The sequence below is a fragment of the Schistocerca cancellata genome, chromosome 2 (assembly GCF_023864275.1).
Source record: "Schistocerca cancellata isolate TAMUIC-IGC-003103 chromosome 2, iqSchCanc2.1, whole genome shotgun sequence".
Lineage (NCBI taxonomy): Eukaryota > Metazoa > Arthropoda > Insecta > Orthoptera > Acrididae > Schistocerca > Schistocerca cancellata.
The window spans coordinates 349,433,374-349,448,270 of NC_064627.1; positions in this window are offsets into that span (position 1 = coordinate 349,433,374).

Consider the following 14,897-nt stretch of genomic DNA (forward strand, 5'->3'; position numbering starts at 1 on the left):
GAGCAGTCGCGACCGCCACAGCGTCAGCTTTCTCTATTTCCGTCTTGTCCTTTGTGTTCCGTCCAGCACGAACGTTCGGCGTGCCCTAAGCGCTGGACTAGTTGTGGTGCTTGCCAGAAGCAAGGCCACATCACCTCCGTGTGTCGTTTGCCGAAGACAGCTCAGGATATGGACGTGGGCACAAATTGTGTGACTCTAATGCTTGTGAGTTCTCCCAAGTTGTTTATCGAGTTAAGTATGCTTCGGCTACAGGTCGACACAGGTGCTGCGGTGACGTTATTGAGTTCGCAAACCTATGTGAGTTTAGGCTTGCAGATCCTGACACCAGTCATGCGCAAGTTAATCAGTTATAACAAACAGGACATTGCGCTGTAGGGAAAATTTACGGCATGGTTCAAATGGTTCAAATGGCTCTGAGCACTATGGGACTTAACTGCTGAGGTCATCAGTTCCATAGAACTGAGAAGTACTTAAACCTACCTAACCTAAGGACATCACACACATCCATGCCCGAGGCAGGATTCGAACCTGCGACCGTAGTGGTCGCGCGGCTCCAGACTGAAGCGCCTAGAACCGCTCGGCCACTCCGGCCGGCTGTACGGCATGTGATTCTTACAAATTAGCGATTCGTTCCATTACATTTTTGGCGGCTGCTGATGACGGTGGTGAGGACTTGTTCAGGATTGTCAGGTTTCAGGCACTTGGATTTTCTGTCACTGACACAGCTCATCTCGTCTCTGATCAGGTACCGTATTGTCAATTGGAAACAATTTGTGAGGAGTTGTCGGGCTTGTTTCCGGAAGGTATAGGGTGTGCTACGAATTTTTCTGCTCATATTTCTTCGAAATCTACGTCTCGGTCTCGTTTTTGTCGTGCGCGTCTTATTCCTGTCACCCTTAAAGAGCAAGTAAATGAAGGACTGGACAGATTTCAATCTCTAGGGATGGTATAATCTGTTGTGGCTAGTGGATGGTCGTCTCTACCGACTGTACTTCGGGAGCCGTCAGGGAAACTTCGCCTTTGTGGCGATTTGTATTACTGTCAACGCGTAGTTCGATCGTGGATACTATCCTCACCCACGCCGGGAACAACTGTTGGCGAAAATATCGGGTGGCCAGTAATTTTCTAAAATTGATTTGCTGTAGCCTATCTGTAGGTTCCCGTGGACGAAGTGTCTATTTGAGTTTTGGTTCTGAATACTCTTTTTGACCTTCCTTTTGGTGTGGCTAGTGTCCCTGCAATTTTCCAACGATTTCAGAGCAAATGACTAGGCCTGCCCCAGGTTTCATCAATGATCTGGATGATATTGATAGCAGGGGCTCCTACATAGATGGTCACTTGAAAAATTTGCACATTTCGTCTTCTGTCTTACAGTCCACAGGCATATGACGTAGCCTCACGAAATCTCAGTTTTTTTCGACCTTCTATTGCTTATTTGAGGTTCTAGGTGTCAAGGATAGAGTTCGCCCGGTGCCAGACCACATCTTCGCTGTTATATTTATGCCTTGCCCTCGTCCACGAAGGAGATTCAGCCCTTCCTACTACCATAAATTTCTACTGGGGGCGGCCACAATAAATCATCCGTTGCTTGCTTCGTTATGGAAGAATGTATCTTTTTGCTGGAGCCTGGATTGCGAACATGCTTTCCAAATACCGAAATTCAAACAATTCTTTGCCCCTTAGTTAGATACGTTCTCTTCTGAACAGCTCATGGTTTTTGCGACCGACGCCTCACAATACGGCCTGTGTGCGGTTCTAGGGCACCGATATGCCGACGGCCTGAACGACTTGATACGTTCGCCTCTAAATCTTTCACTCTGGTCCAGCCACGTTACTTTCGGCTCTTGCTGTAATCTGTGCTCTCCATAAAAGTCATGTTTCGTTATAAGGCTCCAAGTTTCACCTTATTACTGACCATAAACCACTGGTTTCCATGGACATGTCCGAAACAACAGACACCATATTCATATAAGTATATAGTTCTGGCAACAACGGCCATGACATTCTTCTTCTGTGCGGTGTGCACACATATTGCCCGAACTCTTACGGGACTTGGTAAGAATGTCTTCCACGAGTACTGAGTGTGTTGGGGTGGGACACTACGAATGTAGTGTGTGGACATTCAAGGTGAGAATGTGGGTGTCGCGGGAGGCGTGCGCGAGGTAGTCCCTGCAGTCGCGCTTCACTCTGTGCCCTCGGTGGCCCAGATGGATAGACCATCTGCCATGTAAGCAGTAGATCCCGGCCTCGAGTCCCAGTCGGGGCACACATTTTCACCTGTCCCCGTTGATATATATCAACGCTCGTTAGCAGCTAAAGGTATTAATGTAATTCTAATTTCAACTGGTTTCCTTGTTTAACGCTCACACTTCCTTGCCTGAGCCCGCATCTCGTGGTCGTGCGGTAGCGTTCTCGCTTCCCACGCCCGGGTTCCCGGGTTCGATTCCCGGCGGGGTCAGAGATTTTCTCTGCCTCGTGATGGCTGGGTGTTGTGCGCTGTCCTTAGGTTAGTTAGGTTTAAGTAGTTCTAAGTTCTAGGGGACTTATGACCACAGCAGTTGAGTCCCATAGTGCTCAGAGCCATTTGAACCATTTTCCTTGCCTGACAAGTCAACACACCGCCTACAACGCTGGGGGCCGTTATTGTATCGCTACAATTACGAAATTCATTTTCGACCTAAGTCTAAACGCGCCAGTGCAGACGTCTTATCCCGCCTTCCTGTGGGTCCTGATCCTGCTCTGACAGTGAAGAATTGCTATGATTCCATTTGGATATTGGAACACAGGCCATGGTCGGGGTTTTCCGAATTACAGGGTCACGCACAGCAGCTGCTGTTGCCGCCGACCCGGTTCTCCCCCAGGGGGTTCGATTTGTTCAACAGGATTGCCCAGGTAAACCACCGGGTCAGGCAACTATTTTTCCTTATGGTATCGCCTCTTTGTTTATGACGGTGTTCTGCTGTTGTCCACAGAAGACCTCTCTCCCAGAGCAGTCATTGAGGAGTTTCGCACAGTAAACTGTTAGCTGGGAGACATGTTTTTGGCCAGGGATTGATGGCGAAATCGTCCATTTTGTCGGAGCTTGTGAGCAGTGTCCGTGATCACAGTTAGCTCCCCGGCTTCACTATCCCTAGCTCACCCCACGCTAGACACGGAAACACATTCTTGTAGACTTGTAAGTCCGATTTTGAATTCCTATTGACTCTCGGTTGTGGTTGGATTTGTCCACATTACTTACTTTCTCTGGTTTTTGTTGTAGTCGCTTGGCGTCACAATTTGTACACAATTTCTTCTATTGAGTGGTTGCCTTGTACTTAAGTTTCCGATAGTGAGCCCAAGTTCAATTGTTTTATTTCTGGCTTGGCATTCGTCATGTTGCATCTCTGACATTCAGCCCTCAATAAAATGGTGAGTGGAATAATTAGTGCGTACGTTCAAATCCCAAATGAAAAAGGTTGTTTTGGATTCTTCTCTGGACTACGCCCTTCTCCACTTTCTTAGCACCTATCGCTTCACGTATATCGTGGCTTCATGGCTGGTAGCTACGCAGGCTCCTCCACCTTCTGTGCCCTGCGCCGCACCTGCCGCGGTCGGGTTCGGATGGCCGCTTCCGCTGGGATCGCAGGTGTGGGAGCGAGGGTGGGGTCGTCGTTCCAAGTGGATCCTGGGCACTATTTTCCACCCCCAGGTACGCCACCTTTCTGATCCATCCCCCGCTTCGAGACCATCGTCTCATTGGCTGCCTCCACGTGCAGCACCCTGGGGTTCCAGCTTCCGAGACGCCAGTTCGTCCCCAGCCTCGTTTCCGTTGCTGCAGCCTGCTGTTCCGGTAAGGTCGCCTCCACAGCCACCCTCGCCAACATCGCCTCAGCCATCGTCTCTGGTTGGTCCAGCTCCGTCTTCTCCTCACTGAGGCCTGCCTGCAAAGACAACGCAGAGACGGCGATGGCACCATCCTCTCAGCTGCTGTCGTCGGGCGCCGCGCAGGTCTACCGCCTTCGGGAGTGTGCGCGTTTCCGAGTGTTTCGGCGCAATGCTACTATACCGCCAGGCACATCATCCCGCTCACGTCGGCACTTTGCACGAGGGAGACGTGTTCTCAAATCTGCAACTAGTGCATGTGAGTATGAGTGCGCCGAGTGTACTGTCATCACGCAAGCGTAATGAAATCAACCGCCAACCGCCGGCCGCTGTGGCCGTGCGGTTCTAGGCGCCTCAGTCTGGAACTGCGGGACCGCTACGGTCGCAGGTTCGAATCCTGCCTCGGGCATGGATGTGTGTGATGTCCTTAGGTTAGTTAGGTTTAAGTAGTTCTAAGTTCTAGAGGACTGATGACCTCAGATGTTAAGTCCCATAGTGCTCAGAGCCATTTGAACCATCAACCGCCAACTCAGCGCCGGCCGGCCACTAGAGGTCGCCTATAGAAAACGTACACAAGACACGGTTTGTGCCTCGCCGGCTACCGCCGACTCGCACCTACACTGAAGAGCGAAAGAAGCTGGTACACCTGCATCATATCGTGTAGGGTCCTTGAGAGCACGCAGATGTGCCGCAACACGACGTAGCAAGGACTCGACTAAGGTCTGAAGTAGTGCTGGAGGATATTGACACCATGATACTGTAGAGTTGTCTATAAATCCGTAGAGTAGGACGTGTGGAGATCTCTTCTGAACAACAGGTTGCAAGGCATCCCAGATATGGTGAATAATGTTCATGTCTGGAGATTTTGGTGGTCAGTGAAAGTGTTTAAACTCAATGTTCCTGGAGCCACTCTGCAGCAATTCTGAACGTGTGAGGTGTCGCATTGTCCTGCTGGAATTGCCCAAGTCCGTCGCCCAAGTCCTTCGGAATGCCAAATGCTTTTTAATGGATGCAGGTATCAGAAAGAATGCTTACGTATGTGTCAACTGTCAGAATCGTACCTAGACGTATCAGGGGTCACATATCACTCCAACTGCACACGGCCCACACCATTTCAAGTCCTCCGCCAGCTTGAATAGTGCCCTGCTGACATGCTGGGTCCACGGATTCACTAGGTTGTCTTCATACCCATACACGTCCATCCGCTCGATACAATTTGAAACGAGACTCATCCGATCAACAGGTAACATGTTTACAGTCATCAACAGTCCAATGTCGGTGATGAATGGTCCAGGCGAGGCGTAGAGCTTTATGTCGTGCATTCATCAATTGTGCACGAGAGGGGCTTTGGGTCCGAAAGCCCACATCGATGGCGTTTCGTTGAATGGTCGCACGCTGACACTTGTTGATTGGCCAGCATTGAAATTTGGAACAATATGCGGAAGGGTTGCACTTCTATCGCGTTGAACGATTCTCTTCAATCGTGAGTGGTCCCGTTCTTGCAGGATCTTTTTTTCGGCCTCAGTGATGTCGGAGATTTGATGTTTTACCGGATTCCCGATGTTCACGGTACACTCGTGATATGATAGTACGGGAAAATCCCTTCATCGCTACCTCCGAGAAGCTGTATCCCATCCCTCGTTCGCCGACTATAGCACCACGTCCAAACTCACTTAAATCTTGATAACCTGCCACTAGCCGGCCGAAGTGGCCGTGCGGTTAAAGGCGCTGCAGTCTGGAACCGCAAGACCGATACGGTCGCAGGTTCGAATCCTGCCTCGGGCATGGATGTTTGTGATGTCCTTAGGTTAGTTAGGTTTAACTAGTTCTAAGTTCTAGGGGACTAATGACCTCAGCAGTTGAGTCCCATAGTGCTCAGAGCCATTTGAACCATTTAACCTGCCACTGAGGTAACAATAACCGACTAACAACTGCGCCAGACACTTGTCTTACTTATGCGTTGCCGACCGCAGCGCCGCATTCTTCCTGTTGACATATCTCTGTATTTGAATACGCTTGCCTGTACCAGGTTCTTTGGCGCTTCAGTGTATACAATGCACGGAGCAGCGCTAACTTATGCACACGGCGTTCTCTTACTTAGTACCGCCTCACACCAGTCGTTCTGTGTATCACTTATGGTTCACATTCTGTATGATTCTTTTGTCTTGTTATATGTAGACTCACGAGAGGCTTATTTCCGTGACTGTGCAGAGGTTTATGAATAAAGCCATATTTGCGTTGCTTGGGTCGGTTTCGTCTATTTACTTGGTTACTACAGTATGCCTTTCTTATCTGCTAACAAAAAAAAGGGGGGGGGGGCTCGAATACGATTCGCTATCTGAACATCTATCAACAATACTGATAAACGTAGAGTCAAAATCTACCGCAGTAGCACAAGTTTACATGCCCACAAGCCTTACGTGTGATGAAAAGACTGAAAGAATGGATGAACAGCATGTATTCAAACACCACACAAAATACTTACGTAAATATTTGCACTTTGCTACGAGAATAAATTCTCAGTACTGTCTCACGTGTCCCTGTACTTCTATGAAATGAAAACTGACCTTCCTTGAGGTGAGCTTCTACCAGTCTTTTCATTCTTCTGTAAATAATTTGTTTCAATATTTTTCAAGCTCGCCTTGTTAAACTGTCTACAGCTGTATTCCTCGGAATTATAATTATTACATTCTTTAAGAAGTCGCAGGGTGTTTTTCCTTTCCTATCTATCTTGGAGACCGGATGGAATATTTTTGTGATGGCTGGCTCTCCTAGAGGTCTCCATAATTCTGAGGGAAATCGTGTACTCTTGGGGTCTTATTTCCATTTGTGTCTGTCAGACCTGTGTCAGATCCTTCTCGTGGACCACATCTCCCATCTTAACTTTACTTATTTTGACTTGTCTTTCTATGATATTCTTCTTGTGTTTACTTACCATATATAGAATCCCTACATATTTCTTCCACTTCTCAGCTCTCTCTCTCTCTTCTGTGCTTAGAACTGGTTTACCATCTGAAGACTTATTCTCGTACCGCTTCTTCTCTTTACTTCGAAGCTCTCTTTAATTTTCCAATAGGCGGCATCTACCTTCTCATTGGTAATGCTTATTTCTACAGCCATACATTTGTCCTCTAGCCATTGTCGCACATCCATTTAGAACTTTCTGTCGTTATAATTATTTTAGGCGTTTACATTCCCTTTTGTCTGCTTTATATGCTGCAGTTTTATATTCTCTCCTTTCGTTGACTAGATTTAGGACCTTATCTAGTGATTTCTATAAGGAGATGTCTTTTGTCTATTTAATCCTCTTCTGCGTGCAATACTTCGTCTGGCTACAAAGCTTAATGTTCCTTTTGAAACTTCTGAACAATCTCTTTTTCTGTCATCTTATCCGAGTTCCATCTCCTTAATTTCCCACATTTCCGCTTTTTCCTTAGTTCGAAACTGTGGCTCCTAACAAATTATGAACTGAATTCACATTGGCCCTTGCAAGTGTTTTTCAGTTTAAGACATAATTTCGATAGCTCTGTGTTACCGTTAGGTGATCTATTGGAAATCTTACGGTGACCAGGTCTATTCCACGTACACAGCCATTTTCTGTGATTTTTGAACCACGTATTAGCGACGATATAATGCGTTTGGTAAAAGATTCTAATTGGCGGCTCTTCGTTTCGTTTCTCTCACCCTGTCGATGTTGTCCCACAATTTTCGTCCTGTCCTTTATCTGCTATCGAATTCCTGTCCCCTATCACAATGACATATTTTCCTCTCAATTATTTAATTTGCTTTAGCCCATCATCCTTTCTTTCATTCTTTTCATCATATGCAGGGCTTGTCGGCATGTAAACTTATACTAGTGCGGTAGATTTTGACTACATTTTTATCAATATTGTTGATAGAATTAAGTTCTAGGGTTCCGTACCTCAGTCGGTAAAAGCGGAACCCTTACAGGATCACTTTGTTGTCCGTCCGTCCATCTGCCTGTCTGTCAGTGCGTCCGTCCGTTAAAAGCCCTTTTTCTTACGAACTGGTAGACACATCAGATTTAAATTTAAATTGTTCAAATGGCTCTAAGTACTATGGCACTTAACATCTGACGTTATCAGTCCCATAGACTTGGAACTAATTAAACCTAACTAACCTAAGGACATTACACACAAGCATACCCGAGGCAGGATTCGACCTACGACCGTAGTGGCAGCGCGGTTCCAGACTGAAGCGCCCAGAACTCTTCAGCCACACCGACCGGCTGATTGAAATTTATTCCACATAATAAGGTCTACGGTCCCTTGGCGGTGTGAAAAAAATAAAAATAAGAAAAAATAAAAAATAAAAAAAAAACTGAAGATTAAATCAGTGGAATCAAATGACACGGCCATTTCTGTCACTCATTGAATACGATACTGCACTGCCTGCATTGTTAAGAAGAATGATGCAATGTTCCTTCGGGCATGTAATATCGTATTTATCAAGGCGATGCCAGGAAGCAGCTTTCAATTAAAATTGGATTCTCGTGGTCGAGGTTCACAGTCATGTAGAATTTTTTAAAGGACATCATATTCGCCGTTGACTGTAGAAAGTATGTATTTCATTATTGCAATTTCGGCCTTTGCATTTTCAAGTGGCACTACAAAAGATTATGCTTCAGCACATATCAGTCTTTGACGATGGCTTGTATACACGTCGGAGGATTTTGAAGTCTGACATGTGCTGAAGCAAAAACTTTTGCAGTACAACTTGAAAATGGCAAATATAATTTCTTTTAAAAATCAATTAAAATATTCTTCCCTGTACAGGAAATACGTAATGCTTGTATACGAGCACGGGCTTAGATGCATGAGCAACGATATGTGGAGGTTTGGGTCTGCCCGTGAGTCATGCAGGGACAGCCAAAGCGATTAAGGCGACCGCTCGCGTAAAGCGGGAAATCCGGGTTCGCGTGCCATTCCGGCACAAATTTTCATTGTCATTTCTTTATACGGTTCATGGTTGTTCGCATCGCAAGTTCGAATTCATCTCATATATCAACCATTAAAGCCTGTAGCGTACTTCCGGTTGATCTCGAATCATGAAATTTGACGGGACGGAAGGTTTCACAATAAAAGTGAAGGAAAAAATCCAAAAATCTTTAACTTGTAATTATATCACACGAAAAAATATTTTTCATTTATTATTCGACTTCAAAGCTTAAATTAAAACATTCTCGAGAGTTCGGAATTCCCGGCGCCAATATGTTATCAGTATCAGTTTCGATAATAGGTGTTTATGCGTCAGGATTAGCCAGGAGGGGAAAGCGGTAGGCACCGTTGAGGTGAAGAATAAAAGATAGTTTAAACTGTATGAAGTTTCAATGCCGTAAAGAAAGGCAGGCCTGGAGAAGCCGCCGAGACTGAATGGGCATCCGCCCAAGAGAGCAGGTGAGGAGGGCGTCTGGTCAGTTTGGAAGCTGCCAGCAGAAGAGAGCGAACGGCGTGTCCGCTCCCGGCAGCCGGCCGCGGTTCCACCCCCACTTGACCACCTGCAAGCCTCCCTATTGGTCGGTCAGACCGTAAGACGCGTTGTTCGGTAGCGTTGCCTCGTCAGCAACACGTGAGTTTAGCTGCTGACGGTTCAACACGTGAGTTTCAGGGTGGTTCTATCCGGTTCTGGGCAACATGGCTGAGATGCTGCAGCTTACCTCCAGGCAGAAGGTGCTGACGAACATAAAGTGAAAAAATAAAAATCAAACTTTATAAAACAATAAACTGGTAGCCAAGATCGCAGAAATTCTTTTTATTCCATGATTACCGGTTTCGGCGAGACTAAAGCCGCCATCATCGGATCTTTATACTAATAAATCTATTCAGTATCGGCCTTCACTGTACACCGGTAAAAATCATCTAGATTCTCGATTCATAGAATGCGTATCTGTCTATATACATAATTAAGTATGTGCGGAACTCTCAGAGAAAGAATCCGTTTCTTTTTTATTTTTTTCAGTGATGTTACAAATCAGAAACAGCATCACATACACCAGGATCTTGATGTATCACATCTGTTAAAGAATATCGACTGACTATACCGTAGACATAATTGATGTATTTAACGCACTATACGCGTTAAAAGAAGATTGACCGGATTACGCCACACTGCTTACGAAATCGCAATTGTTGTTTAAACTCTGCAGGATATCGATAGCAAGTTGTAATTAATCTGATTTCTCTATCACGTTTCAATGCTTGTAAAAGCTGAAAATGTTGTGGACTTGTTCACAAAGATTGTGTAACACATCGTTTCTGAAACGTGCTTTGAGAAATTGCAATTGTCATTCGACTTTAAATGTACCTACACCTCAGTATGCTAACTAAGATTTAATGTAACATTAGGGAATGTGTGAATGTTGAATGACTTATTTTTATGATGAAAATGAAAGTTTAATAGAAGCCTTAGTAATTAAGGATCCTGCTTTAATCAGTTATGCTTGACTGATTCTGGCGCAAATTCAGAACAATCAAAAAACTTCCTAAATTACTCACGACCTCAACTGGTACCCTATAAAATTTTACAATGTTGACATCAGCGGTTACGTATGTACTTTACTTTCCGTATCCGCTCAAGAACATTTACACTCTCTTCTTCCAAAACTCTACAGCTTTAATGGCCTTGTCATTGCACAAAAATAGATCTTCCACTGTGCAGACAAACTTCATCCGTGGGTACATACTCAAATGTTCTATCGTGTTTCACCACATTCACATTGGTCATCTTCAGAGCAACCTCTCTTAACCATGTTTACTTTGCATTTTGCGACTCCAGTTTTTGATGTATTCAGTGCCCTCCATGTAGTTGCTGCCATTGTGTGATATCGTCTTTAGGGGCGCAGGTTTTTATTTTGCAGAGAGTCTAACCGTAAAGATAGGGGGCAGGTGTCAGATCGGCCTTCAATCGTTATTGTCCGTTGGATAAAGATCTTCCTTGACGTAAGACGAGTTGGAACTGTTTGGTAGTTGTACTTTAAGTGCTATGAGTTGATTTTCTGCGCCGGCCGGAGTGGTTCGAATCCTGCCTCGGGCATGGATGTGTGTGATGTCCTTAGGTTAGTTAGGTTTAAGTAGTTAAGTTCTGAGGGACTGATGACCTCAGAAGTTAAGTACCGTAGTGCTCAAAGCCATTTGAACCATTTTTCTTTTGATTTTCTGCTTTTTACTGTCTATTTCACTGGTTACTTTGCACGTGATATTTGTTGGTGCTATGGCCGCAAGTGGGTAAATTCTGTGGACATGTGTAGGTCTCAGGCACCCCGTGACAGTCCTGACAGTCTCATTTAAAGCAACGTCTACTCGTTTGGATGCTGCATATTTTCCGGCTGCAAAACGGAGTCCCACTGCTGATGATCGAAGAACTTCAGGTTTTGCCCAAGATGTTGAACCAGTCACTTCAATATTGTTTATTGCACATGTTTTTCCTTTCAGGTCAATGCAGTGTCTTTTAAATGACAGTGTACGGTCTAGGGCAGCTCCCAAGTATTTTGGATTGGTGCAATGTTGTCGCATAACCCCCCTCCATTCTATTTTCAACTGTGCTGAGGAGTCTCTATTACATAGATGGAATGCGCATACTTGAATTTTTCCTGGGGTAGGTCGCAGGTAATTTTCTTCATAGTAGCTCCCCAAGGTAAGCAAAGCCTCTGTCAGCTTTCTTTCAACCACTTCAAATGTTTTTCTTTGAGCAGTAAAGGCAGTTTCGTCTGCGTATGTGAATCTCTTTATTTCCTGCTGGTGAGCTGGTCATTTGCAGTCACATTATGCAAAATAGGGGAATAACTCTCCCTTGTGGTATTCCATTCTTTCCATTTCTCCATCTACTTTTCTTCTCTTGGAGGGTTACGTAGAATCTCCGATTTTGAAATATCCCTCTGTAATTCAGTCGAATGTTCTTTGTTATTTCGTAGACTGTTGTCAGGAGTCCTCGGTGGTTTACTGCATCATACGCAGCAGAAAGGTTTACAAAGACAGCAGCAGTTATCAATTTCATTTCAAAACCGTCTTCAATATGTTGAGTCAGATTTAGTATCTGACTACAACATGCTTTCCCTGGTCTGAACCCAATTTTTTCAGGGGTACGTTTTGTATCGATTTTGGTTGCTATTCTTGACAGGATCATTCTTCACGGTTTCAGTACCTGAAATGTTTCCAAACATCATCCTCAATAGCCATTCATTAATTTTTGGTCCAAACTACTTTATTTCTTCATCTCGTATGTCACATGAGCCTGCTGCTGTATTTTCTTTCAGTTTTCGCACTGCTCTTCGCAGTTCACCACGTGAGAATGGAGTTTCTAGAGATTAGCTCTCTGCTCCTAAGATTGCTTGAGATTCATTCTAGTCGCCTTCTGTCTTGTCTCGTCATTTAGTAGCAATTGGTGAGCTATTTGGTTCGGAGTAACGTTTGTACAAAACAGCGGGCTCGCAGAATCGTTAAACAAACTTTTATCAGCTTCCACGCTCTTCGACTGTTCTGTTTCATGTACATATAGTACAGTAATTGAGGCCATCCCTCCCTTCTTTGTTCAGGTATGTTTCAGGCTAGTTCTTCTCCCATTTCAGCTGTATCTGCTGAGGAAGGATCTGCAGTGGACTTGCTACGGTAGAATTTAAGTGAGCTTAAGTCAAGGCCAGAGATAAGTTGAGTCCTACATCCACGAAGAATATGCCTTTTGACGTTTTCTTTACAAGTTCGACAAAATATTTGTAGTTTTCTTTTTAGGTCTGTTCTATGTTTTGAATTTCGAGATCCAGTTCTTCTCTCAAAGCGTTCCATTTCACTTTCTTGAAGTTAAACGGCTCTTGAAGGATGCGCTTTCTACTCGGGCAACTTCAGAAACTACGGAAGAAATAGGCAGATGTTGCGTTGGGAAATGTTCTTCCGCTATTTTTGTAACGTGATGAACAATGTTGTCAGTGATGGTCAGAATTATACGCTCTCTGCCATTTACCGCTATTACATGATTGCTTTAATTTAGCGGTTGATTAAATATAATTTAACAAAGAAATTAGGGATTGTCAGTTTTCAAGAATTTTCCCCAAGAAAAGAAGGGCGCCAAAACGGATCGTTGTGCGGAAGCACACGAAATTTCCCGACTGACACCAGGGCCACAGCGCCTTTGTCATATCTGAAATCTGGAGAATGCACTGCCGTGCTCTGTCAACCTAAAATGGCACTCCTCCTTCATGCCACAGGTGGACCATCGGGACCAACCGACCTCCGTGTCATCCTCAACTGAAGATGCAGATAGGCAGATAGGAGGGCCGTGTGGTCAGCACACCGCTCTCCCGGTTGTTTGACCAGAGTCGCTACTGTTCGGTCGAGTAGCTCCTCAATTGACATCACGAGGCTGAGTACATCCCGAAAATTGGCAACAGCGCCTGGCGGCCCGGATGGTCACGCATCCAAGTGCCAGCCACGCCCAACAGCTCTTAACTGCGGTAATATGACGGGAACCGGTATACCCATTGCGGCAAGGCCGTTGCTCCTGTCAGCTTAGAGATATAACTATCTTTCGTGTATTGCCAGGTAGCAGTAAGTGCAGTTGTTTACATTGGTATGTAATTTCTTATAGGGAAAAATCCTATTAGCTACAGATTTTGAACGTCAAATCCGGTTACGAACGGTTGTTTGGACTAAGTTATATGTATTCGGTTGGTGATGCATTTGGTTGATCATACGTATTCGGTCAGTCATTTCGTTTCTCTGAACGCCAGAGTTGTGAAAATCGCGAATATGACGATATATGTTCTCTTCGCTTTACGATTTGAAGTTCATGTACACCCCGCAGAGATGCCTATAGTGTGTGGTTCAAACGGCTCTAAGCACTATGGGACTTAACTTCTGAGGTCATCAGTCCCCTAGAACTTAAAACTACTTAAACCTAACATCAGTCCCCTAGAACTTAAAACTACTTAAACCTAATTAACCTAAGGTCATCACACACATCCATGGCAGAGGCAGGATTCGAACCTGCGACCGTGGCAAAAGCGCGGTTCCGGACTGAAGCGCCTAGAACCACTCGGCCACCGCGGCCGGCCAACAGTGTGTGTTTTAGTCTTTTTTAACAATATTTTATTTTAAATCAATGCACCCTTTTTACCATGGCTAAGCTGCAACAATTTGTCTATTTCACATGGAATTGGCGTGTGCCTTCACCAACTGTACTCGTTACTAAATCTTCAAATAAATGTTGATATTTTTGTTGCACCCACTGTCTCGGTTAGCGTGATTGATGTACAGGACACCTAGCCATTGTCTGGAGTTAGGAGACATAGTTTCAATCAATGATGCAACCGGACTGAAAATGGTTCAAATGGCTCTGAGCACTATGGGACTTAACATCTTAGGTCATCAGTCCCCTAGAACTTAGAACTACTTAAACCTAACCAACCTAAAGACATCACACACATCCATGCCCGATGCAGGAATCGAACCTGCAACCGTAGCAGTCCCGCGGCTCCGGACTGAAGCGCCTAGAACCGCACGACCACCTCGGCCGGCTCCGGACAGAATGTAAACAAAAGTCACACCTCATAATGTCAAGAAATGCGATACGATCTCACTTGCCTTTCCTTCGAGCAAATAACTTTCCCACGAGGAACATACCACTTATAAGGTCTCCATAGGAATGAAGAACTACAATGTGACGCTTGAAGATGTTTCTTTCAACATTAGCTAGCGTAGCGAAAAATTAGCACTATATCGTCAACTGTAAATTAATTTACACTTTTTAGAAACTTTTAGCAACAGGGTCCTCGGTAAAAAACAATCGTTAACTGCCTTCATTAGAGTATACTACCGTAAGAAAAGGTACATTTCCGATAATTTTCAGATACTAGCGAGTGTTTGTTTTCGTACAATTTTATCGGTAGAATCCTCATTAAACTGGAAAATTCAGTGCATATTTATGTGCATAAAAGTTTTTTTGAAGAATATTCGGAAGATACGAGTGTCGTGCTTAACATACTTCATAGCAAATCGACGTTTGTTGTTTACAGTTGCTGTAGCATA